Genomic DNA, 27858 nt, shown 5'->3' on the forward strand with positions numbered 1-27858 from the left:
AAACTTTCCAGTGCACTAATTAAACCACATCACTGTGATCCAATAGATCTAAGATAGAGTTACAGAGAGAGAATCTTCCATCCACTGGTTCACTCCCCAAATGGCCACAAAGGCAGGAGCCAGGAGCTTCATCAAGATCTCCCATGTGAGTGTAGGGGCCCAAGCTTCATCAGGGTCTCCCATGTGAGTGCAGGGGCCCAAGCACTTAGGCCATCCTCTGCTGTTTTCACAGGCCATTAGCAAGGAGCTGGATCGGAAGTGGAGCAGCCAGGACTCAAACCTGTGCACGTATGGGATGCTAGCATGGCAAGCTGTGGCTTAACCCACTGTGCCACAATGCCGGTCCTTCCTGTATTCATTTCTGGAGACTGCCGTAACGAAGCATGACAAACCACGCAGTGTAAAACAACAGGAATTTGTTCTCTCATGGTTCACGAGGCCAGAAGTGAAAATCATGGTGTTGGCAGGGCTGATCCCCTCTGGAGGCTCTGGGGAGAATCCATTCCAAGCCTTTCTCATAGCATCTGGGAGTCGCTAGCACTCCTTGGCTTGCAGGCATGTCAATCACCTTCATCACCACATCACCACCTTCTTATCTGGGAGACCCTGTGTGTCTTTTTCTGCCTCCTATGGGGATACTCTTATTGGATTTAGAACCGACCCTAATCCAAGATGGTCTCCTCTCCATCCTTACCTCAATTACCTCTGCAAAGGCTGTATTTCCAAATGAGATTCCCAGTGGACATGAATTACAACTCACTTTGCTTACAACTTTTCAGTGACTTCCTGCTGTAACAAGAATGAAATCCAAACTCTTATAAAGTCTGCTGGTTCCGGTGCCTGCCTTGTCCTTTCACCTCATCTCCCTCCGCTCTGCATTCATTTGCCACGTTCCAGCCACCCTGGCTTCTTTCTCTCCCTTGAGCATGCCAAGGTATTCCTACCTCTGCCCCTTCCCCTTGAAACACCATTTTCCTAGACTTTAACCATTAACCCTTTTCATCCAGATTAAAACCAAAAAATTTCATTTAGATGTCATGTCTGACCTTCTATCTAAAGCAACCACTGCTCCATCCACCACAGCAGGAAGTTACCTGTCAGGCATAAGCTGAGATGCTAAAAAAAAAAAAAAAACTACATTTCCCAGACTCCCCAGTAGCCAAAGTCCCTGCTGTAATTTATTCATCTTCATTTATTTGAAAAGCAGAGTGACACAAAGAGAGAGACAGAGATCTTCCAGTCACTGGTTCACTCCTCAAATGCCTACAATAGCCAGCCTCGGCTGGGCCAGGCTGAAGCCAAGAACCTGGAACTCTATCTGGGACTCCCATGGAGGTGGCTGGGACCTAAGTACTCGAGCCATCACCTGCTGCCTCCCAGGGAAGCTGGATTGACAGCAGAGCCCAAATCCAGGCACTCTGCCATGGGATCCAGGTATCCCAAGCCACGGTTTAATCATTGTACTACAATGCCCTCCCTATTAGTTGTAAATTACCTTCCTCAAATAACAGGCCACTGTGCAAGGCTCAAATGTGGATCTGGGTTCAGTGGGGAGGGAAGCAGGACAGGAGCCATGCATTCTGGGGTGCAGTGGCAACAGTAGCCAGGCAGGTTTGCAGTGAGTGTGCAGCTTCCTTGGGGGTGGCAGGAGCAGCCACTCATCTCTGAACGCTCAGTCTAGACCTGTGTTCCCAACAGCTTTGCTGGCCAGTTGACACCTTGTAATACATCTCTGCTAAACCTAACAAAGGCAGCGCTCTGCCACTGAATGTTGACCACAGCCTGTGACAGTGTTGGGGGCACTCAGAGGTGGGTTTGTGAGTTGAGGATTTCACTCACTTCTGCGGGTAGCTTCTATTCAGTCATTAGCATCTTGCCACAAAGTTTCTGCAGAAAATATTATGTTCTCATGGCCTCACTATTTGGAAGTGCCTGCCCTGGATCATGACAGAAAATGGCAAGAGTGAAGGCTGTGAAATCATCCTCGCTCTGGAGATCCAGATAACTTCAGGATTAAATTCATTAAAATCACATTTCTCAAATGCATACGACTTTCCCTAGTTCCTTCTGGTCTGAACTCGCCAAGCAAAACTCCCAAGTATGATGTGGCCTCCCAGGGAGAGCTGCCTCCTTCTTATGGCTATGGTGTGCCTGCCAATCCCTTTGCAGAGTACAGCCGAGGAGTGATCTCCCAGCGTATGCCTCTGCCAGCACTGTCACTGGCTGCACTGGGCCCCTGGGGCTATAGTTAACAAATTACCACAAACTTCATAGCTTAAAACTACTAAATTTATTCTCTCACAGGTCTAGAGTCCATGAGCTCAAAATCAGCATCCCTGGGCAAAAATCAAGATGTCAACAGCATCAAGCCCCCTCTGGAGACTCTAGGAAAGAATTCATTCCTTTGGCCTTCCAGCTTCTGGTGGCTCCAGGCATTCCTTGGCTTGTGGCCACATCACTCTCATCTTCGTCTCCATCTTCACATCGCTTTCCTGTGTGTGTGTATGTGTGTGTATGTGTGTGACCTCCTTCATTTCTTTTTTAATGCTATTTGTGATGGCATTTAGGGACCACTTAAATAATCTAGAATAACTTCTTCATCTGAAGATGCTTAACTTAATCCCATCTGAAAGTCTTTTTTTTTTTTTTTTTTTTTTTTTCCTAAACAAGGTAACTGCCTTAGTCCTTTAAGGCTGCTACAATAAAGCACTATAAATTACGTATCTTATAAATGACAGAAATGTGTTTCTTAAGTTTTATAGGCCCAGAAGTCCAAGATCAAATCACCCCCAGATTCCGTGTCCAGTGTGTGCCTTCTCCCTGTGTCTTCCTGTAGTGGAAGGGACCAGCTAGCTCTGTAACCTCTTTGGTAAGGATATCAATCCTAATCATGAGGGTGGAGTTCTTATTATCTCATCACCTCCCAAAGGCTCCACTCCCTGATATCATTGTCTTGAGGGTTAGGATTTCAGGATTTTATCATATGAATTGTGGGGGGAGTAACAAGCATCCAGTATAAGTAATTATAGGTCACATCGATTCAGACTTGGCATTTTAGTTAGGGGACAATTATTCAGCCTACTACACTGGCCTTCACAGAAAACTTAGTTCTGAGACCCTTCCCAGCTATTCTATAATGCCATTAAGTGTGCCCATACCTCGTCTCCTTCCACTAATTTCTTCCTTGAAAGACTTCCCTCCTGGAGGAGAGCGGGAAAGGAGGAGAGGAGCTAGCATACTGTGGCCGCCAGACACCATCTGCCAAGGGAACTGGGAAGTGGGTGAGCCAAGCTCCAGCCAGGTGGTCTACACTCGGCGAAGAGCAGAAAATGAATAACCAAATTGCTGGAACATCAGCCAAATGTATTCAGCTGTATCTGATAGGCCAGGAGGGAGACAAGCGCTTGGCATGTCCACACCAGCAGACAGGTATATTGGGCCTAATGCACTCTTGGACAGCGTCCACCTCCCAGCTGAGGGCTAGTTTTCTAGGACAACTACAGCTAGCTTTGCCCACCTTTAAGGCCAAGGAGATGGAAAGGAGGTCAGAGAGAGAAATGAGAGTAGGGATATACAAACAGATGGCTGTTTATATATCCTGGACCCAAGAGGCTATTCAACAAAGATCAAGAGAAGTGAAGAGATGAAGCAATTATCTGGATAAATTAAGCAAAAATAAAAAGAGACAACGGGACTTGGGATCTTTCCAACCAAGGCAAGTTGTCTACACCATTAAATCCACTGCACAAGGACTCCAACTTTCCTGTACTTGAGAGAACAGCAACAAGCTGAAGCCATGATAGTTCCAGAGGCCATGATTACTGTTCCCATCTTAGCAGGGCAAACCATCCAACTGGGTAGGAATAAGATAATGTCAAAGAGACTGCATACCATCAGGCAATATTTAATTGAATAAAATAAAGTAGATTTAACCTTTAATTTAACCTATTATCAGTAAAAGAAATAGAATAGACTCATAAATAACTCACTTGATCTCACCAAAAAACCTGTGAGTTAGTGACTCTTACTCCCATTTTATGGATGAGAAAACTCAAGTTCACAGTAGTCAGATGCCTTGTACAGAGTCACACAGCTAGTGACAGAGATCAGTCTGAATACTATCTCTCACTGCTAAAGCTCATACTCTCATTTTACTTGACTCAAAGGTTTTCTGAAAGAGAAGACATCAAACTTGCCCTTGAATGCTATATGCAATTTGAACAAGAGGTGTTAAAGCACTTAATGTATAGGGAGAAATGTGTATAGGGAAATAGTCATGATATTAACAGACGGGAAATTAGGAGAAGTTTATAGATAGGAATTATGAGTCTAATCTTTAAAATATTTTTGAAGGAACTCAAAAATAGGAGGGTAGTGGGAAGGGAGGTGGGGGGTGGGGAATTACAATCATTGCAAAGCACAAAACTGAAATCCAAGCCAAGATAAATACTGGACCAGGTATTTAGATCTAAGTATCTTCACACAAAAGGGATGGTGAGTGTCATGAATTTACAAATGCAAAGAATCTATAAAAAGAAACAAGAAGAGGAAAGAAGAGAAGGGACAAGAAACTTCAGGAAGTTCTAGATTTAGGAAACAGAAACAAGGAATACAAGGTGAAAAAGAATGAATAGACAGAAAAGCAAAGAAAGCTAAGCATTCCAGAACCCACGGTAGGAGAGAGTTTAAGAGAAATGAGTGAGATCATGAAAAACTGCAAGTTTTTCATTCATGGAGAATGAAGATCAAGATGGTCAAAAGGGATGTTTTAAGTCAGAGTGTGTGTTTGGGGAATGGAAACTGTGAGAATGAATTGCTCCTTCAAGAACAACAAAAGGGATAAAACAGAAAGTAAGAGCAAGGGAAAGAATTTTATAGCAAAGTTCCAGATTGGACAACATATTTCAAAACATCATAAATTTCCTCTTGCATCTCGATTTTTCCTATCTTCTCCCCTTCACTTTTCTCTGTAGGTAAACTTGTTCTGACCAAGTGAGTCAATCAAGTTGGGAACACCAATTTGAGCATGCTTGTCAACATTTTCTTGTCAAAAAAAGGAGCCAATACACTGTTGTAGCAAGAATTGTCACCAAAAATAGTAGTGCTTAGGTTAGTGACTGGAAAAATGGCAGAATGTAGGAAAAGGTTTTTTTGGTCATATTTGCTTAGAAGATGGTTGAACATGCTGTAGGAGAGGCTCCAATGTCAAGGGAGAAATTGAAGATGCTTTATGATTCCAGACAAGGATGGAGAGAAATGAGGCCTGGCAATGTTGATAAGGGTTTGCCTTGCAGAGAAAAAGACATTTATTTCCCTGGGATGTGGAGAGAAATAAGAGAAAGCTGACAATGATGAGAAACTAAAAGTGAAGAAGCACAGCAGACTAAATAATTCTTACCAATCTTCTCAAGAGGAAAAGCACCCAAGCCGCACAAATACAAAAATCACTTTCTGGAAACAAGAATTTAGCCCAGCACTTCTTAAGATGCCAATGTCGCATGTCCGAGTATGTGAATTCAATTCCCAGCTCCAGCTCCTACATCCGACTTCCTGCTGATGCAGGCCCTGGGAGACAGCAGTGATGGCTCAAGTAATTGGGTTCCTGCCACCCATGTGGAGACCTAGATTGCATTTCTGGAGAGATAGATTCCCAGAGTCTGAGGCTACTCTTTCTATGGCCTGAGTCAACTCAGGTCAAACAGCAGAGGGGCTGAGAGGCTGAGGAGCACATTACCCAGCATCATACAGCAGGGGACCAGGTATGGAGACCAGGGCCCTCCAAGGTGGGTGTCCCAGGAAAAACCTTATCTTTGGGTTGTGGCCTTGAAGGACTGTACTATAGGAGTAAATATTAACCCAAAATATTGAGACCTTTACAGAACATTGAAGCTTACCCAATCCATGAAACTGAATTAAACTAATTTCAGGTTTAGTGCCCTCTGGCTGTTGACAAAAACAACGGAACAGCAATTAGACTGACAGATGACTTTACAACAGAAACAATGAAATCCAGAAGATAATGGAATAAACTTCAAGAGCTAAAAATAACTGTTAACCTATAATTTTATGCTCCCTCAAAATATCCCTCAAGAATGAAGATGGGAGTGGGCATTTGATGTAGCAGTTAAGAAACATTTGGGACATCTGTAACCAATATGAGAACGTCTGGGTTTAGTTCCTGGCTGTAATCCTAATTCTACCTTCCTGCTAATGCACACCCTGAGAGGCAGCAGGTGATGATCCAAGTAACTATGTGCCTGACACCCATCTGGGAGATCTGGATTGAGTTCTCAGCATCTGACCCAGCCCTTGACATTACAAGCATTTGGGGCATGAACCAGTGCATGGGAGATTCTCTCTCTCTCTCTCTCTCTCTCTCTCTCTCTGCCTCTCCCCCCCCCAACCTGTTCCCTTCCTTTCTCTGTCACTCTGTCTTGCAAATAAATAGTATTTTAAAAATCTACATTTCTTAAAATGCATGACAACAATAATACAAGATTTATGAGAGGGTTTAATGGAGTTAAAGTGTCCAGAGTTCTTAAAATGTCTGGAAATGCATCAATTAATCAAGAAAAGAGTACATACTGTATTCTTGTAGATAATCAGCAAAAGAATAGTAAAAAGAATATGCAATTTCTAATATAATAGAGGGAAAATGGAATATTTAAAAATCTAAAAAAATGAGCATAAAGTATGAGTGAGGCAAATAGAAAGCATTAAATAAGAGGGGCAGGGCCAGTGCTGTGACAGCAAGTAAAAGCCACTGCCTGCAGTGCTGACTTCCCATATGGGCACTGGTTCAACTCCTGGCTGCTCCACTTCCAATCTAGCTCTCTGCTATGGCCTGGGAAAGCAGTAGAAGATGGCCCAAGTGCTTGGGCTCCTGCGCCCACATGGGAGACCAGGAAGAAGCTCCTGGCTCCTGGTTTTGGATGGGCACAGCTCCAGCTACTGTGGCCTGTTGGGGAGTGAACTAGCAGATAGAAGTCATCTCTCTCTCTCTCTCTCTCTGCCTCTTCTTCTCTCTCTGTAAAACTCTAACTTTCAAATAAATAAAGCATTCAAAAAAATGGGCAATTTAAATCTAAATATATCAAGAATTACATTAAATACAAATACATTATATCTTCCTATTAAAAGACAAAATTTGCTAGTTTGGATTGATTTTTTTATATTGTATGGTATTTGCAAATGAAGCTTACAACATTTAAAGTTAAAATATGGATAAAAATGAAAATATGGAAAAATATTTACCATACTAATTCAGAGGAAACTGGAGTGCCTAGGGCCAGTGCTGTGGCATACCAGGTGAGTCTGCTACCTACAGCACCAGCATCCCTTATGGGCACCGGTTCAAATGCCAGCTGCTCCACTTCCAATCCAGCTCCCTGCTAATGTGCCTGGGAAAGCAGTGGAAGATGGCCCAAGTCCTTGGGCCCCTGCAACCACGTGGGACACCGGAAGGAAGTTCCTGGCTCCTGGCTTCAGATCAGCTCAGCTCCAGCCGTTGTGGCCATTTGGGGAGTGAACTAGCAGACGGAAGACCTCTCTCTCTCTCTGTCTCTATGTCTGTCTTTCAGATAAATAAAATAAATCTTTAAAAAAATCCCAAATTCCTAGGAAGTTGTGTACACTTAACACCTCAGAGTGCATAAAGCAAGCAGCTACCTATCTACATATGGACACAGCCATAATCATAATGGGTGAATTTAGCTCAGTATCAAATAGAACAAGCAGAAAAGTCAGCAAGAATCCAAAAGATTCAAACAATACAATCAACTAATAGACTTATCTAGAATATTGATCTCACAACTACTAGCTTCATTCTATTCACTTACATAAGGAATAGTTTCAAAAATAAGCCATATGCTGAGCCATAAAGACTATCTCAGCAAATGCCCAATGACTAAAATCACACTAACTGTGTTCTATAAACTCATTATAATTAATAATCTAGAAATAAATAACAAAAATATTAACAGAAAGCTCTCATGTATTTTAAAATTCAAAAATGCTTCTAAATAACACAAGAAAAATCAAAATTAAAACTTAAATATATTTTAGTGACCTGATATTACAACATTGCATATTGAAAGTCATGGAGCAAGGCTTAAGCTGTGCTTAGATGAATAGTTATAACTTTAATTGTATATATTCAATTATGAGAAATGTTTTAAATCAATTAAGTAAATATCCATCTCAACATGTTATAAGAAGCCCAGAAAATTGAACTTAAAGATAAAGCAGAATTTAATAAAATAGAAAGCAAATACAAAATAGGAAATACCAACAAAATAAAAATTGGATTATTTTAAAAGAATAATAAAATTCATTCTGTAAAAACACAAGCAGGTTTGATTGAGTGAGGGAAATAAAATAACAACTAATGTCAGGCCTGATTAAGAGACATTGCAATATGGCCCACCTTAATAAATATTATAAAAAGGTATTGTGAACATATTTATGTTAATATTTTTGGAAAATTTAGATAAATGGGTAGATCCCTAAAAAATGATTTATCAAAAACTGGAAAAAATATCAACCTTCATCCAATAACTATTAAATAAGTTGAGTTGCTAATTGAAAACCTTTCCACAAGGAAAAATCTAGGCTCAGAAGTAACACTCTCAAAAATGCAAATATACACGCACCAGTATACATGCCTAATGATGATCTTAGCTGCATCATTTACAATAGCCCTACACTGTAAACAACCCCAAAATCACTCATCAAGTGTAGAACAACAACTTGTGACATATTTATACAGTATAATAGTGCCCAGTGAAGAAAACTACACTACAGCTACACAGAACAACACAGATGGCTTTCACAACAAAAATGTTGAATGAAAGAAACCATGCAAGAAACAATATATACTGCATACATACAATGTATATAAAGTTATAAAAAAGACAAAACTAAACTGAGATTTAAGGATACATATTTTGGGGCTGGAGCTTTGGGGTAGCTGGTAAAGCCACTTCCTGCAGTGCCGGCATCCCATATGGGCACCGGTTCGAGACCTGGCTGCTCCACTTCCAATCCAGCTCTCTTCTGTGGCCTGGGAAAACAGTAGAAAGAAGATGGCCCAAATCCTTGGGCCCCTGCACCCACGTGGGAGACCTGGAAGAAGCTCCTGGCTCCTGGCTTTGGATTGGCCAACCTCCAGCCATTGAGGCCATCTGGGGAGTGAACTAGCAAATGGAAGATTCTCAATTTCTCTCTCTCTCTCTCTCTCTCTCTCTCTCTCTGCTTCTCTGTAGCTCTGTACTTCAAATAAATAAATAAAACCTTTAAAAATTTTTTTAAAAGAATACATATTTTTTCCTTTTTTTAAGACCACTTTTTAGAGCAGTTTTAGGTTCAGAACGAAACTGAAGAGAAGACACTCAGCTATGCCATATACCTCCTACCCCAGCACATACATAGACTTTCTCATTACCAGCAACCCCCATCAGAATGGAACATTTGTCACAATCAATGAACCTGCACTGACACATCATCATCACCCAGAAACCATAGTTTCCATTAGGGTTCACTCTTGGCGTTGTCCATTCTGTGTATAATGACACGTGTTCACCATTATGGCGTCATACTGAGTAGTTTCATTGGCCTAAGAATTCTCTGGCCTCTACCTATCCATCTCTACCACCCCAAACCCCTGACACCACTGGTCCTCTTATTCCCTCCACTTTATACTATGCATTTCACTTAGTATTATGTGTTGCTGCACATCTTGTCGTGGCTTGACAGCTCATTTCTTTTTAGTGCTGAATAATATTCCAGTGCCAGGATGCATCTACAAATCCATTCACCCTCTCAAGGGCATCTGGGCTGCTTCCAAGTGTTGACAATTATAAACAAAGCTGCTATAAACATCCATTTATATACATATTTTGACGAAAAAAAAAAACAACAAAGAAAATCAAGGACGTTTTACCATAAAAGTCAGGATAGCAATCACCACCAGCAGGAATGAGGAGCCTGTCCAAACTGGGGACAGAGCTATCGTATTTGACCTGGCTGGTAAATACATTGTGTTGGCTCGATGATAAATCATTGCCTGGTACATCTTTCTTCCGAACACTTTTTTGCAGGTGCATCTTATTTTGTAGTTTAGAAAGTATCAGAAAGAAGGAGAGGAGGGAGGAAGGGAAGGAGAGAGAGCAGAGAGCTTAGGGGTGGAAAGAAAGGAAGCTAAGGGGTTGGGGAACACATGCTGTGTGACCGCAATCCTTTCAACGATGTCTGTGGCAAGGCTTCCTGGAGGGATCAAGGTTCAAGGGCCTGGACAAACTGTAACAACCCCATGAGGGATGTGGTGGGCTAGGAGCCCACGAGAGGTGAGGACTGATGTAAAAACTACACTGTGCATAGACAGCAAATTCAAGTGTTCAAAAGAATCCGTCAAACAGCTCCTGACTGAGGTGGGTTGGGGTGGAGAGGGATAAGTCCCTAATCAATGGCACATAATCCTCACTCTCCTGTCCAGCTAGACTTTCTCTGTAGTTGCACAGTTGCAGAGATGGTGCAAAATGGAGTGGGTGTGCCATGTGCTGCCTCTTGGGCTCCAGCCAGGGGTTATTCCAGAGAGAGCAGAGACCCCACGCCTCCAACTCTGTAAGTCAAACTAAATACCAGAATTTCTTGTGACCTCCTGTTTCTTTTAGTTTTCTAAGTTTTTATTTATTCATTCATTCTTTCTTTCTCATTCTATTTGAAAGGTAGAGGGACAGAGAATCTTCCAACCACAGGTTCACCCACTAAATGCTCCAGAATGACCAGGGCTGGGTCAGGCCAAAACTGGGAAACAAGAATTCAATCCAAGTCTCCCACATGGGTGGCAGGGACCCAAGTTTACTTGGGCCATCACCTGCTGCTTTCCAGGATGCATTTCACCAGGAATAAGGGAGTCAGGACTCGAATAAGGCACTTGGATATGAGATGGGGGCATGCCAAGAGGAGTATTAACTGCTAAACCAAACGCTTACTCCATGACATCCTCTTTCTCAAATGTTGATAGCTAAGTAAAATTATTTTAAATATCACTCAGGCCAAACAAAACCCATTTTGTGTTCCAGATGAGGTCAGATGGTTGGGGAACAAGTTGCCTCAAGGGCATGGCTTTCTCCAGCCATTCTCTGTGACCACTCAGCCAGTACCAGATTGGGGGCATGACAAGGCTGGGTGACAGAAGAACAAGAAGGATAGGAATTCAAGGGTGGGCTCACTCCATGATCCAGAGAGCCAGAGGGCCTGAGGGACCCTTGCGCAGGGTGAGATCAGGGCTGTGAAGTCCTCCTAGAGGACAGAGCCGAGTCAGGAGAGGCAGAAGAGGTAAAAGGATAAAAGAGTCAGAAGAAGGAGTCAGAATCCAAGAGCTCCAAAAATAAACCTTTCCCTTTTATCACTTTTTCCCTTTTTTACTTTAGTTGCTCTCAACTCGCTATTTTTTTTTTCACTTCTAGCAATTCTGCAGGCAACCAGAAGTGTGAACCTAACAAAGCCACCGCAGGCTTTGTGGAGCTGCAGTGCTCCGGCTGCTTTAAGCCCACTGATTTCAAAGACAGGCACACACACAGTCTCTTTCCAAACAATCCACTCGTGGATTCAGACCTAGCAGGCCAAGGCCACAAGCAAAATGGCTTGTGCTCCATCTGCCTCGGCCCTTTGTGGCTGCCTTCCAAGAAGTGCTGGAACAGCGGAAGCAGTTGGCAGTGCGCATAAGAAGTGGTCAGCAGTTGGGAGCAGCTGGAGGGAGGAGGGCCTGTGAGCAAATATCAGAGTTTGGGAAACAGAGGTTTGGCTGAACAAAGTTCACTGTTGTTTTCTGAGAAAGCAGAGCCTGGTTGAGCCACCCTAGAGAACAGGGACAGGAGTAACTGGACTGAATGCTGTCTCCATACTTCTCAAGCATGGTACGCTTGGCCACCCAAGGGTGACCAGGGCCACTGCTGTTCCCCTTGGGGCAGAGGGCAGGCAGCAGCTCAGGGGACAAAGGGGAGGATGGACAGGCAGTCAAAACAAGACCAAACTCCAGCCATGCAGACCCTCAGATGAAAGGCAGAACTACAAAAAGGCCTTTTGTTTATCAGACGTGCTATGCAAATGCATTTAAATTCATTTCCCAGGAATAATTCTTCCTTGAATGTTTAGAGTTGTTCAACCCAGTCAGCACCTACCTTGTCAAGTAGAAAGTGCTCCATTCTTAGCAGAGTTTGAGCGGAAGCCCAACTCCTAGCTACCAGAAAGTCTTAAAAGGATGAGAGGTTGGGCTAAGATGTCTTGTAATTCTGAGGATTGTCATTTAGCAGAACTGGATAACCCCCAGCCAGTGGTTCCCTTTCTGAGTCCACGTGTGTCCCTCAAAGGCACTCACACAAACCAGGCTGCCGGCTCGTGGGTCTGATTCTCTGAAGAGGAGCTGACTGAAGCTTCCCAGGTATGAAGCAGGGCCCACTTATTTTAAGAAATTAAGTTAATTTCAATAACAGTCATATTGAAAAGCAACAAGCTCAAAAACAATTAGAACTAAGATGGCTTCCCTTTTTTTTTTTTTCTCACCCTGTGCATTTTTTGACTGGTTTCCGATAGACCATCTGTTAAGAAAGTCTGTTTTATAAATTACCTAAATTTTCTTAGAAGTCATTATTATTTTTTAACTCAATAAGAGAATTTTTTAAAGAGGAAGGCTGATAACAAGTACCAAAATGCAATCATATAGAAGTAACAAGTTCTGGTGTCCCACAGCACCGTTAGGAGACTGTAGATTATAAGAATGTCCTGCACACTCTATGAGGAACTGGAAGACAGGAGCTGGTAAGCTCCAAACGCAAAGAAAATAAAACGGCGAGGCCAGACACCTGGTTTGATGGATTTACACCATGTATCAGTATTGGAATAGTGCACTGTGCCCCATGAAAGCATACAAGTACTGCATATTAATCAAAAATTTTTAATAATTTTTAGAACAAATCAGGAAGTAGTTATAAAGTTTTATTAATTATAATTTTTAAGGACTTACTTATCTATTTATTTACTTATTTAAAGACAGAGTGACAGAGAAAAAGGGAGAGACAGAGAGAGCGATCCTCCATCTATTGGTTCACTCCCCAAATGGCCACCACAGCCAGGCCAAAACCAGGAGCCAGAAACTCCATCCGTTCGCCCACAAGGGTGACAGAAACCCAAGTAGCTGAGCCATCAAGTGCATTAGTAGGAAGCTGGAATTGGAAGCAGAAGCTGGGACTCAATCTCAGGCCCCCTGATATGGGATACAGAAGTCTTTTTTTTTTTTTTTATAGAAGGCTTTTTTTTTTACTATTGACAGGCAGAGTTAGACAGTGACAGAGAGAGACAGAGAGAAAGGTCTTCCTTTGTCCGTTGGTTCACCCCCCAAGTGGCCACTACAGCTGGCACGCTGCACCAGTCCGAAGCCAGGAGCCAGGTGCTTCCTCCTGGTCTCCCATGAGGGTGCAGAGACCCAAGCACTTGGGCCTTCCTCCACTGCCTTCCCGGGCCACAGCAGAGAGCTAGACTGGAAGAGGGGCAGCCGGGACTCGAACTGGCGCCCATATGGGATGCTGGCACCGCAAGCGGAGGATTAGCCAAGTGAGCCATGGCACCAGCACCGGGATACAGAAGTCTTAAGCAGCAGCTTGACACACTGCAACATGACGCCTGCCCCTAAAAAAAGTATTTTATGATTCTGATAGCATATTAATGCCTATGCTTCACATGTTTGTAAACACTGGGCCCTGCACCTGAGACATAGCAGGTGTTTGATAGATGCTTATTGAATGAATCAGATGTAAAAAGCAAGCATGTAGATTGGATATTTCTGCATATGGGTGATAACAACACTTTGAACACCTACGATGTGTCAGTGACTGGGCCAAATAAACACTTCCTATCTCATTCTCACAATAATCCCTTCACCGTGGTTGCTATGATTATCCCCATTGTACAGACAGCTCAACAGAGGCGGATGAGTGCTGGACCCAGGATTCCAGGCCAAAGCTCACAGGGTATTAAACGGAATCCCAGCCCTCTGCTCTCGGTCTGTATTTTTCTAAGCAGCTGCGTGTATTGAGCTCAGCACATGATAACACCGAGGGGGCTGGTGTAGACAGACGGCGGAAGGCCCACTCCCCGTGGGGCCACACAACCCAGCCTCTTGCTTCTCTTGGCTTGGGCCTTAAGCTGGGAGCTCATCAGCCCCTCCCCCAGGCCCTAAATCACTCGCAGGCCCTTTGTTCTTCCCCACAGCTGCTTAGCAAATTCCTTGATTTGAAATTATGATCACAGGTTGGAGTGCTACTTAAAATAATTTTGCCAAATGTTCCATCTCTGCGTTGATGAATATAATGGGTGAAAATTTAAAGAGAAAAAAAATTTTAGGCATTTGCTTTGTTGAAGACAAAAAAAAAAAAAAAAAAAAAAAACCTTATGGGCTGCATCCACAGCATGAGTTTGGGTCTGAAGGATTCACTCACCCAGGAAGCTGGCCAAATGCTGGGCTTCCGTGAGTGCTTGTGGGGCCAGCCGGCAGGGTGGACTGGGGGCCGGCCCCTGGGACCTGCTACAGATGCAGGGAGCAAAGGTCAGGGCATGTGTTGGGTTTGTTTAAGCCTGAGTCAGAGGAGTGGGGGTGGCCGCAGGGTTTCCAGTTTCCAATTTCCTGTGCGAGGCGCTGGGCAGCTCGTCTCCCCTGCGCCAGCAGCCTTTCATGCAGCGCCCCGCAGAACAAAGACGGACCCTGTACAGGAGGACGCATAAATAACCCAGACAGGCAGCTCTTCTTTCTCCCAGGTGGCCTTCTCTCAAACTCTGGGGGAAGCCGGCTCCAAGGCAGCCACTGTCCGGTGCTTTGGGCATCAGAGGCCTGAGGCCCCTGGCTGCCTCCTGAACAGCCTACACAATGGGCACCGCTTGAGACAAGTGTGAGTGAGGTGCGTCCACCTTTCCTTGAGCCAGGCCCTGTAGCCCGGGCTCACGGCCTGGAGCTGGCAGAAGGAGGCAGGACGAGGGAATTCTCCTGTAGCAGGTGGGCAGCAGACTCTCCAAAGTCCCACACCGAAAGGTCCCGGCGGCCAGGAGGCCCGCCCCGTCAGGCCTGCCTCCTCGCAGCATGCCAGCAATCCAATAAGGAATGTGTGTCTCCAGGGCCACGTAAGCCCAAACTATTCTCTGAACGCCAGGCCTGCCTCTGTGCAGGAGCCCTGTCTGTCTGCCACTGTGCCCCTCAAGGTTTCTCCCTCCAGGGTGACCCCGGGTTGTGCTGCATCACGATACCGGCTGGCCTACGGAGCTTCGGGGGTACCCGGGCATGCCCCCACCATGACCCACCACAAAGTGCAGAGCCCTGGGAAGAAAGGGTTACTGCTGTCGCGGAGGCCGCCTCGGCCTTCCAGGGCAGAGGTGTGCAGTGGCAGACCCCAGCCAGGTTAGTCCCAGACTCCCCATGGCAGGGCCTGGGTGTCCTCTGTTAAATGTGGGATAGCGCCGCGTCCCTCACCAGGTGGTCGTGGCGGTGAAATGAGCCTGCCCTGCTGGAAGCAGGAGCCTCTGGGGCTGTTTCCACCAGAAATGGTAGCGGCAGGGCAGGAGGAGCACCGTGCGCAGGTCAGGACGGAAGTGGAGGGCGTCTTCACACACAGGGAGGCTACAGTTCTTCGTCGCGCCCCAAGCTCCAGGACTGACTGCTTGGCTGTGCCATCTGTTTATCGTATTCTCCTTAGAGCACGACCCCAACCCAGCACCATGGTGGGCTCCACTCCTACCTGGCCTCCCAGCCTAGTCGGAGAGCAAACTGGAACCAGAGGGACCCCAGGGATCTTCAATCGGCCTGTTTGGCTGGCAAAGAGGAAATATCTTGGATTCCTTTGTCTTTGGGCACACCGTGTCCCCTCGGCCCTGCCCACCCAGTGCACTCAAGAGAGAGCAGAAAGACTGGCCACCCAATGGAGGATGATTTTATCACTGATACTGTTTGGAATTGCTGGTGCGTGGGGAGTAAGACTTTTCAAGGCAATCTGACTTTGAGCCAGGTTGATAGTTGCTTCAAGGCCCCCGAGCAGCCCCACCCCACCCCTGCCCTGCACCCTTCCCTGCTACTGCTCACCCAGGGCCTCCTCTGGGGGGACCTTCTCTGCTCTCCTTTGATGCCTTTAACACAGAGGTGATCTGCCCCCTTGCTCATGTCTCTATTGCAGCAGTGCTCAGCAAAGCAGCCTGCTGAAAACCTCAAAAGACAGAAGTTTTTCTTGGGACCTCAGGCAACCAAAGAAATAACCCATCTCCGGAGCTCACCACAGGCCTATGAAGAGGGTCCTCAGTGCCTCATTTTTCTTCGTGTGTGTGTGTGTGTGTGTGTTTCCCTTTTTGCACATCATTGCATTGAACAAGGAAGTGCTGTCAGCAGAAAGGAGAGGAAGCTTCGCGTAACCGTCCCCCCTCCCCAACTCCCACCACCGCCAGGACCCACATCCCTCGCAGCACTGACGCCAGAACATGTCTTTTGCTCCAGGCAAGGACAGCACAGAGGATGTAACCACACTGTGCTACTCATCCAGGTGACATCCTGGAGAAATTTCTAGAAACTGTGTCCCACCTAATAAAAACGACTGAAGTAATAAATAATCCTGGTAGCTGCTGTGCCAAGTGTATATTGCACTCCACGCACCATCATATCTGCTTCCTTATTGAATCCGGCAGCCTTGCAGGTGGGACTGTTTTCATGCTCATTTCACAGATGAGGAAATGGAGCCCGGAGAAGGGAAGGCACCTGTCAGTGACCGAGCTGAGACCCAAACCAGGAATGTCTGAAGTCGAGGGTTTTGATGGTGCCCTGTGACACCCAAGTTATACCACTTTGCCAATGAGGATGTCAAACTACCTTGTTAACAGGTAATTGTCACTTTGTAAAAAAACTGGGAAACTGACGCTGCTCAAAGCAAATCTATTTCCAAACTTGGGGTTAATGATAAAGCTGGAAGAACGTAAAAGACTCACTGTTCCTCTCCTCCTTTACCAATATGTGACTTAGATTCGGATGCCAAGTCAAATCTCTCCAGAACTATATCCTCCCGGGTAACTTATTAAAGAATAAATCAAAGTTTGCTTAAAGAGAAAAGCAAATACACCCAACTTTCCACGCCACGCTGGATCCCGTGTTCACTTCCTGGTTCCACTGTTGACTCAGGTTATAATCCTAGATAAGTGACTAACACTTACTGCCGGGGTGCCCAAAGTGAAAAACTGGGTGAGAGAACCAGCGTCGGGGCTGGGAAAGGCGTTGTGTGCAGGGGAGTCTGCACGCCGGTGAGAGAAAAGTCAGACATGAGCAATGCCAGCACGAGGCTGCACGTGCAGGTAGCGGCTGATGTCCTTGTGTCTCTCATGGCAAGGAAAGGGGTCACTCGCTTGCCACATCACCCGCTCACCCCTGCCGTCCTTGGCTCTGTGCTCACCCATAATGATTGGGAGTGAGGTGGGAAGGGCTGTACTTTGAGACCCAGATGGCAGGGAGAAATAAGCACAAGGTTGACCAAGAGTCAACTCTAATCACACAGTGAGCATTTTCAAAGAAACAAATAAAAATAGCCAGAAGTGGGTCAGCACTTACAGTGAGGTTAGAGACAGGAAACTGGGACAGACTTCAAGTCCTGTGCTGAGGGATAGACGTTTTATTTTATAAATACACACTCTTACTATCTTTCCCGTCTGATTCCTGCTTTTGCTTTTTCTTTCTCTCGGTCTGTCTTTTGGATACACAGGAAACACACACACACACAGAGAACTCAAAGGAACCGTGTGATGTTGAATTGCAGCTCCATCACCTCCATTTCAAGACTCTCTCCTTTATCCTGAGGCGGGAGAAAAAATACACGGAAACAGAACTCTCTGGAGAGGCAGGCAGGAAGCAGAAATGCAACACACGCTTTGCCTGTCTGTAAGGTTACTGCAACCTCAATGCCTGTTGCCTAAGGGGGAAAGGGCGGCAAACCTGATGAAAAGCACCGTTGTACTGAAGTGATTTACCTGCTCCCACACAGGCCCGCCTCATGCCAGCATCCCCTCCCCCCGGCCCCCACAGATCCGTGGCAGCCATCCCCTCCCCCCAGCCCCCACAGATCCGTGGCAGCCGCTGCCCTGCATACACAGCGCACAGGCACATGGTACATACACACAGTACACATGCATCCACAGCGTGAACACGTGCCCATACAATCATAGGCACGTGCTCATACCCAGTAGACACATACACTCACAACATTCAGACATGAGAGTCGTGAAGACACACAGTAGGGACACATAGCACCATGCACACCCAGGACAGCTGGCCAGTGCTGCATCCATGATTCAATCAACCACAGATCAGAATTGCTCAGAAAAATAATTGTGTCAGTACTGAACATGTACGGACTTCAGTCCTTGTCATGATTCCCTAAGCAGTATGGTATAACAACCAACTACATAGCATCTACATTGTATTAGGTATTGGAAGTAATCTAGAGATGGTTTTAATGTATGCAGGGAGATGTGTGCAGGTTACATGCAAATACTATTCCATTTTATATAAGGGACTTGAGCATCCACCACTTTTGGTACCTGGGAGAAGTCCCACAAACAATCCCCTGAGGATACTGCAGGACAACTGTAGATACGTGCACACAAAGTGTTCACATACACATGGCATCCAACAAGCACACAGCATAGCCATGCACAACCCAGAAAGGTGTCCTTGCTCTCTGCATAACATAAAGACTTTGGCAGTTCTTGTTTGCTCCCAAACTTGGCAGGATGGCAGTGCCTGGTGGTCTCAGTGATGTGATGGGCAGATTTATTAAGCTTATGAGACAGAGAGAATGAGAGAGAGAAGGAGGGAGGGAGAGAGAGAGAGAGAGAGAGAAAGAAAGACTGTGCTGTGCAATCATCTCAACCCATGGTTTTGAGTTGCAGATCATCAGGGCCAAGACAGAGGAACTGGTGAGATGGGATCATTTGGTCACAGTCAGTGTGTTTGTCTAGGAATCTTCTAGAGCACTGATATGTACCCTTCTTCCAAATGGTATCTTCTTTGAATTCACCAAAAATAAAAGGAACTCCCAGGCTACACCAAACAGCATAAATGACTCTTACGTACCTGTATGCAAGATGGGAGCAAAGCCTGCAGGGACAATGCTCCCCAGAGGAATTGCAGCATGGAAGCAGGTTCTACCTTCTTGCCCTATTTTTCTCCTGGAGGGAGAGAAGACCAGCAGCTGCCTGAAGGCAGAGTCAGCCACTAGCTGTCACCCAGGCGTCCTCTGCAAGGCAGATAGGAACACAGGGGCCCTTTCTCAAGTTTAGCCTGATGCAGATGTTCTCAGGGCCTGAGACAGCCCCCACTCCTCGAGCCAGAGGAACTTTCTGTGCTGTGGCCAGTTCGCTATGTCACACAGGAATGGCATCTGTTTTCATTTAGGCAAGAACTCAAGCATGCCTCCTGGGAGCGTGTGCCCAACAGAGACCCCAGTTGGCTAAGAGAGGATTAGGTTTCCAGAAGGACACAGCTTTTACCTGGGCTTTAAACACCTGGACGCCAAAGATATGGAGGTCACAGAATGTTTCTTAAAAATCATACCATTTTATGGGAGTGGGCAGTTAGCCTAGCAGTTAGGATGCCTGCATCCCACATCGGAGTGCCTGCATTTGATTCCCAGCTCTGGCTCTAGATTCCAGCTTCCTGCCCATGCAGGCCCTGGGAGGGAGCCAAGAATGGCTCAAATAATTGGGTTCCTGCCACCCACATGGAAGACCTGGATTGAGTTCCTGGCTCCTGGATGTGGCCCTGACCCAGCCCCAGCCACTGCAGGCAACTGGAGAGTTAAGCAGCAGATGGAAATGCCCTCTCTTTCTCTCTCTTCTCTTCCTCTCTCTCTCTCTGCCTCTCAAATAAATAAATAAATAAATGAAAGTAAGTCATACCATTTTAAAAGATTTGCTTATTATGAATCCCGCCTAAAAGCCAATTAATCAAACATAGACCCACTGAGAAATCTGCAATGGCTGATTTATTGTTTTAGCTTGGGCTTTTCAGAGAGATTTTGAAGGAGTAGGGGGTGGTGCCGGGGGAGGGGGAGCGCTAGTCAAAGACCAACTCCTTAAAAGCATGGGCAAAATTCCCTTTTCTATTACCAGTTTTTCAAAAAAAAAAAAATGACAAAGTCACACAAGAGAGGAAATGAAAAGGGAAATTTTTAGACTTCTCATCTGTCCAGAAAGCCCCGGTCTGTTTCAGAACCCGTCAGGGTAACTGTCGGGCCTGCGGTCACAGCCCTGCAATCCCGGGAGGCCTTTCGTCAGCGGCCATTATATCAATAAGGAAGTACAATCACCAAACCACAAGCCAGCTTCTCTTCTAAGCCCACATGTTGCTTTAGAGGGTTTTTAAACAAGAGACTTTCCTGTTTTTGAAACCTGTGAATCCACAGGTCTTATGGGTTACTCAAATTATCTTATCACTTGCAGCAACCACTGGCATGAATTTCAAAACTGCTTACCCCAGCCTTCCCATCCCCGGGCTCCACAGATGTCCACTTGCTCACCAGAATCCTTATTTACAGTATTGTGCTGCCAACTGCTGACACAGAAGGAAAAAAAAATGCTAGTTATACATTAAGCTTTACGGTTAAAGTATCTGTGCTAGATGCGACCCAAACACCATTTTATTTGACGACCCGAAGGCAAGATGACCACACCAAAGGATGTTCAGCCGAGACAGTTTTGCAGTCATTGGAGGGTCAGGCCATTTTTCATGCATATGCAAGCACACAACACACACACACACACACACTTGCAAATGTAGTATGAGAAGTCACCACAGTTCACAGGAAGCTATTCTTATTTATTATAGGATGTGCTGCAAATCTGTTGGAAAAATTTAAGTACAACCAGAAGACATCCCAAACCACCTAAGAGGCTACTGTCCAGGCTTCAGGAAAATCAATGTGGAAAACTGTAAGTGGAGGGCTTCATGGGGGTGTGGGCGGAAGCAGCAAAGCGTCCAATCTAAATCCTCCATGGTATGCAAGTCAGACTTGTTTCACTCTTGGGCAAAGAGAAAGGTTCAGATGAAAGGGTGCATTATAGAATTGATGTGATAAATCCACAAACAACCTTCCCTCTTTCCTGCTCAGCTCAGCAGCTCGAGAAAGATGTGCCAAGTCTAACAACTGCCTCTGATAGCCATCTCCTGGTTTAACTTCTCCCCTGGCCAGTGGCCACTTGGCGTTGCTCAAGCAATGCCTGCAGACTTCATCATGCGTGCCCTTGCTGGAAACTCCAGCGTCACGAGGCAGACCTGAAGTTGACAAAGGGCTTCCGGAAGATCGTTCACATTCTGCTTTCAGGGACCGCCCAATCAGAGGGAAGATCAACAACTGGTGAACTTTATTCTGCAGCTACGACCAGTGACCTCTGAGCACAGAACCCACATGGCAATAATGTATCTAGCAGACACTTACCTAATCTCACACTTTTCGGTCTTTTCGGGTTAGAATCAACACTTAGCTCATCAAAACACACACACGCACACACACACACACACCTTCCAAAAAGGAACCTACTCTCAGACTGCACACATGGGTATTTTGTTTATCTTATTTTTTTTCTGCATTCCAACAAATCTACAGGTACAGAAATGTTGAGATGAACACTCTAAAGCCGTTAGCCTGTGGTTTTTATTTTTGAGGAAGAGTTCTTTCAAAATAGACAAAATTCTCTCTATTATAAAATGTGGAGTGTGAATGAGGCCACCACACCAAAAAGTGTCAGATAGTACATCTCTCAACTATCATGACCAGCCTACTGTGGTGTAATGCAATACAGCCATGGGGGAAAATACAATAAAATGAAAAAATTCCAGAGAATTCCGGACATCCCATACAGGCCCAGTAGATATTTTTAATCATAATACTCGTTGACAAATGATCTACCATGTTTGCATGGAAAGTATTCTATTCTTCAACCATGCTTTAAAAATAGTAACTTCTCCTTTCCTCCTTTGGAAAAGCTGGGGCTACAAAACGAATGTAAAGTAAATACAGAATAATTTCCTGTTCACTGCAGAGTACCATAATTAGGACTTGTAGACCTAGACTTCTTGCCACACTTTGAGTTCGCTGGACAGTGGCTCAACCACTCACTTTGGCTTTGTAGACACAGTGTAGATCACGGAGCTTACCTTTCTCCAGGGGTAAGCATGGCCAATGAAGAAAACGTGGACTCTTCCCTCTGATGCCACCACAGACGCTGCACCCCCAGGTCTGGGCCACCAGGCCCATGGTCTGCATGCTCCTTGCCATTCTGGGCCTTCCAACTCCAGCGCCAACAAGGACAATAGGTAATAGGTATTTTGAATAAAGGACACCATAGTTGAGCTGTCCATGGTTTATGCAAGTTCTCCACTTAGGATCATTGCCAATTCTGTCTGCTCACATCAGCAAAGCATAGAGGAAATTAGAATGTAGAGGCAAGTGGAAGACACCAGTTTGTGTTTATATCCATGAAAAGCTCCTCATATGACAGAGTGCTCTCTCAATTTCTTTATTTGGAACAAAAGACCCTGAAAGGAACTCAATCAATGCCAGTTTTGGATGTTGATGAAGGTTACCAGGAAGAATAGTATATAGTTAGGGTGGATATTTGGAACAGAAGTTAAGATGCCGCTTGGGATGCCTGCATCCCCTACTGGATGCCTCAATTCAGGAACTGGCTCTTCTTCCCATCCCAGCTTCCTACTAATGCACACCCTGGGAGATAGCAGTGATGACTCAAGTACTTGGGTAGCTGCCACTCATACGGGAAACTAGGATTGAGTTCACTCCTGCAGGTATTTGGGGACTGAACCAACAGATGGAAGATTCTCTCCTCTCTCTCTCCCCCCACCCCGCCTTTCAAATAAACTAAAAAATAAATAAATAAAATTTGAAATAGTCTTTATTTTTTAATGCAAAGAAATGTGAACTTTTAAAACTTTTCCATTTATTTTATTTATTTGTAAGGCAGAGAGACAGACAGAGATCTCACAGCCACTAATTCACTCCTCAAATGCCCACAACACCTGGGGCTGGGCCAGACCAAAGCCAAGATCTGGGAACTCAATTCAGGCCTCCCACGTGGGTGGCAAGGACCCATCCATCACCTGCTGCCTCCCAAAGTGTGCATCAGTAGGATGTGGGAATCAAGAGCAGAGTGGAGACTTAAACCCAGCCACTCCAATATGGGCTGTGGGCATCCCAAGCAATCTCTTATTCTATTGTCAAACACCTGCTCAAGAAACCTACTGCCTTTATAGGTATATTCTTCAAGGTATAATCTCCATTGCAGGTATTAGATATGGTAAGTAAATTTTTAAAAGCTCACTTTAAATCTTTATTATGAAAAATCTTCAAACATATCAAAAGAAGAGCATATACCACAATTAATCCCCATATAGCTTACATTGCTGCAAATCAACAGTTACCCAGATTTTTCCACACTTGCTCTAGTTTTTGTCTTTTCCATTTTTAACCCCAGACTTCATATCATTTCACCTCCTCCTACTTTAGTATGCATCTCTAAAATGTATAAACATTTCCTTACTTAGCCATAGTCCCATAAAAATCCCTTTTAAAAGCAGCACAGCAGAAGGTAGCCTTGTGGAGATGGCAAATAGTGCATGAACAGTGAGGCTTGGGATGACATTTTCACTGACCACAATGTAGAGACACAGTAAGTGCTAAATCTCTGAGATACTTGGGGAGAAACAGGATGCCATATTCTGGAAGATGGAGCCAGCGCAGCTCAGAAAGGGCTCAAGAAATGACAAAGACCAGTAGTGACAAGGAATCTGAACAATGAGTACAGCAAAAGTCACATTTCTAAATACACACATTCACTAGACACAGTAGTAAATTTTATAACTACAAGTTTGACTATGTCACTTGCATCATGAAAAGTTTATATATTCAAGCTGGCCAAAAAAAAAGAAAGAAAGAAAACTGTTGTAAGCTATCCATTGGGTATTGCTTCATCCTCAGGATTGCATACACAGGGTAGCTTCAGTCCATTATCTGCCAGCTCCTGCCAGGCCTGCTCCTCCCAACAAGACCACTTCTTGAGTATCCAGCAGATGCCACGCACTATGACAGGCCCTGAAAACACTCACTGCCTATGCACTTGCCAGCCCTGTGAAGGACATCCTCCTAGACCCTCCTCGCTTCAGGGAAGAAAACTTAAGCCTCAAGAAATGGAGTCCTATTCCTCAGGAAATCAAGACGAAACGTTGCTCTGACTTCTTTTTCCTGCTGCCCTTGCAAGCTCTACTGACCCGTGACCCGAGTACTTGCTTCAGACCTGCCACAAACCACATGGCAACATCAAGGGATCTATTACACACTTGCACAAGGGAGCACTGCGAGATTTGAGGGAGGGCTCCACGTCTGCATGATCGTGGTCCAGCCCCCCCCCCCCCACTTCTTCATGGCCAAATCGTTGTTTCTGGCTGTAATCATCTGGTGATCAATGGGAGATGACACCACTGGATGGTGGCTCCGATTTTGCTGTGACAACAAGAACAGTCAAAGCACTTGCACAGAGCTTTGGCCATAGGGCCGCTGAATGGACCCAAGCTTCAATTACAGTCTTAAAAAAATTTATTTACGTATTTTGAAAGAGTTACAGAGAGAGAGAGAGAGAGATCTTCCATCTGCTGGTTCACTCCCTAGATGGCCACTATGGCCAGGGTTGGGCCAGGCCAAAGTCAGGAACCAACAACTTCATCCGGGTCTCCCATGTGGATGCAAAGACTCAAGAACTTGGGCCACCTTTTGCTGCTTTCTCAGACCATTAGCAGAGATCTGGATCAGAAGAGGAGCAGCTGGAATACGAACAGGTGCCTATATGGGATGCTGGCGTCACAGGCGGCTGCTCTCCCATAAGGCCACAAGGCCAGCCCCCAGTCACACTCTTGATGTGTGACCACTGCTTATGTTTGTTCAAACATCCTCTGGGACCGAGTTCCTAACTCCATTTGATAGCTGTTCTCTGTCATCTCCTCTGATATTAACTTATCACAGGATGGGGAAGAGAAACAACCAGTGCCGTCCTGCCCACGCAGGTGGTGCCGCACACGCAGGTATGGGTCGGGTATAAAAGCAAAACAAAAACTTATGCCTCCTTGTTTTGCATCCTCCCTGCGCTGCAGGGTGATCCCCAGCAAGTCATTCAACTTTCCTTTCCTGCCGTCTCTTTATCATCAAAATGTGGTATCTGAGGCTCATGGCTGAAGTAGCCAAATAATATTATCCAATTAAGGTGAAAATCGCTATATAAATGCTATAGAGGCGAGGACTTAAATAGCCACATATGGTTTCATGAAAAGCACTCCAGTGCATCAGCTAGCAGTAAAAAACATGCAGGAGTGAAATGATCTGGCTGGAAATGAACTGCAAATTGATAAACATTTAGTTGCTAATGCAGTGTTTATTATTTTTTACTAGGATAAAAATTAACTTGTGCGGCCTTGGCCAGCAAACAGCTTGAACTCCACCATCTGGGTTGTGGAATCAGTTTTTCTGTAGCCTTGGGTTACAGGTTATTGTTGCCAGCTTTGATTTTATTTGTAAACAAGCCCTGGATACTCAGACAACAGATCTGGGAGAGGCTGCTGGGAAGCACATCAAACACGCCAGCGCACCAAAGGGTGACTCCAGCGAGAGCATCAGGGAACAAGGCTGTGGCCCCTGCCTGCACCGCATCGCCCTCCATGTCCGGCATTGACACATGCGTGGGAGAAATCACCTTGACCCTGAGAAGCCACGGGCAGCGCACAAAGCCAAGAGAGTTCGCTAGGCACTGCAGGGCACGGGAGGCGAGCACGGGCAGGTTCTTGGGCGGACTGGGGCGAGGCAATGTGGCAGAGCCAGTGGCGGCCCCAGCTGCAGATGCGGGCTTCTCCCCTGGAGCCTTTTCCATCAGCTTCGCAAGCAGCTGGATCAATTTACTGCAGCGCTCTCCACAAACACGGGCTAACTTATCACTCATGGAAATCCCCTTGGTTTCAGGGAATCAGGTAGTGTTCAGACTTCCAGCAGAGAGAGAGAGAGAGAGGGAGGGAGAAAGAGAGAGAGAGAGAGACTGCAAGGCTAAGGGCTTCCAAACAGGCTGTTTGGTTTGTAGTAAATTAAAGGGAGTGGGTGGTTGAGGTAAGGGTAATGTTATCCTGTAGAGTGTGGTCCTCTTTGACGTCAGCAAAATGTTTCTGTCTCTCCCTTCCCTCCTCTCTCCCCTTTCCCCCACCCCTACCCTCTTCTACTTCCTCCCTCCTCCCTCCCTCCCTCCTTTTGTCAAAGAGACGGATGACATAGAGGAGCTCTGGAAAACTGCTCATAGTTTTGCAACATAGCTCAGAAAATTCCCACATTTTCAAAAACATAGGCTATTGTGGGAGGCGGGTACATCAGCAAGACAAAAATACGTGTGACTCAGGGAAGGAAGAGGGGAAAGCAAACAGCAACCACGTCCGGCAGTGCATTCCTCCCTTCCTCTTGCCTGGTTAGCAGTTCTGTCCCAGGGAGCATTCTTCCTGTGGCTGCAGCTGGCCTGAAATAGTGTCCTGGAGAGCATGCGCTCTGCTCCCCGGCTCTGTGGGACTCAGCCTGGGCTGCTGGACCAGGCAGGATTTCTCCTCTCTCCCCAGCACACCACACCCGCTCTGCACTACAGTTGTTTTTCTCTGCTCATCAAAGACAGCAGTGGTGCCCCCAGGTTGGCATACAACTGTCTAGAACAAGGATTCAAGGCTAGGTGAGTGCGTGTCCTCTGACCCTGCACTACTTCCACTGCTTTCGTTGGCCCCTGTGATTCAACAGGGGCAGCCATGGACCAGCCTTGGGTCCAGCTGCCCAGTCACAGAACCAGAATTGGTGGAGGGAACTGCTGCTTACATAGCTTCGCACTGCTGTGTGTCCCCAGTGAGGTACTCAGTCTCCAGAGTGACTTGACTGTCGTTCTTTGCCCAGGCAGCTCTTTAAAAGCAGAAACCTGGAGGCCTGTACTGTGGCACAGCGGGTTAAGCCACCACCTGCAGTGCCTGCATCCCAGATGGGCAACAGTTCAAGTCCTGGTTGCTCCACTTCCAATCCAGCTACCTGCCTGGGAAAGAAGAGGGCCCAAGTCCTTGGGCTTCTGCACCCATGTGGGAGACCCAGAAGAAGTTCCTGGCTCCTGGCTTTGGCCTGGCCCAGCCCTGGTTGCTGCAGCCATTTGGGGAGCAAACCAGCAAGTGGACGATCCCTCTCTCTCTATCTCCCTCCTCTCTTTCCCTGTACCTCTGCCTTTCAAATAAATAAATAAATCTTAAAAAAAAAAAAAAAAAAAAAAAAAAAAAAAAAAACCACGAAAATCTATCTGGACCTCCCAGGCTCTGAAGTGCCTCCTGCAGACTCCAGGAACACATGTGCCTGATGCTCTCCTTGTACTGGGATAGGCTGCTTCCTCCCTCGTCCCTTCTCTGACCTGGACAGCAAGAACGTCAGCAGACCTTAGAACAGGGAGCACTTTGTCACCCAGAGCCTCTTCACACTTTCTGCAGACACAATGCTCCAGGCACATTGGTGATGGAAAAATCCATGCGCGAGAAAACATAGAACAGTCACAACCCAAGAATCTATTCAGAAATTAGTCCTGGGACCTGAGAAACAGCCGTGTGTGTAGGAGCCAGGTGTGTTCATGAGTATGTAACAGAGCCTCTGTAAGACTGCAAGCCCCAGGGGCAGGGTGGGTGGGCATTTGGCACAGTGGTTAAGTCACCACTTGGGACTCCTACATCCT

At 45.8% G+C, this 27858-nt stretch overlaps 1 long non-coding RNA gene across 1 annotated transcript; it reads left to right on the forward strand.

The window, feature by feature from the left end:
- Positions 1–20698: 20698 nt before the first annotated feature.
- LOC133773788 (uncharacterized) lies at positions 20699–27186 on the forward strand. Its single transcript, XR_009867971.1, has 4 exons — positions 20699–20785; positions 20900–21003; positions 26726–26832; positions 27048–27186. It is a non-coding gene; the product is annotated as an uncharacterized LOC133773788 (long non-coding RNA).
- Positions 27187–27858: the final 672 nt, after the last annotated feature.

The sequence above is a fragment of the Lepus europaeus genome, chromosome 14 (genome assembly GCF_033115175.1).
Source record: "Lepus europaeus isolate LE1 chromosome 14, mLepTim1.pri, whole genome shotgun sequence".
Taxonomy (NCBI): Eukaryota; Metazoa; Chordata; class Mammalia; order Lagomorpha; family Leporidae; genus Lepus; species Lepus europaeus.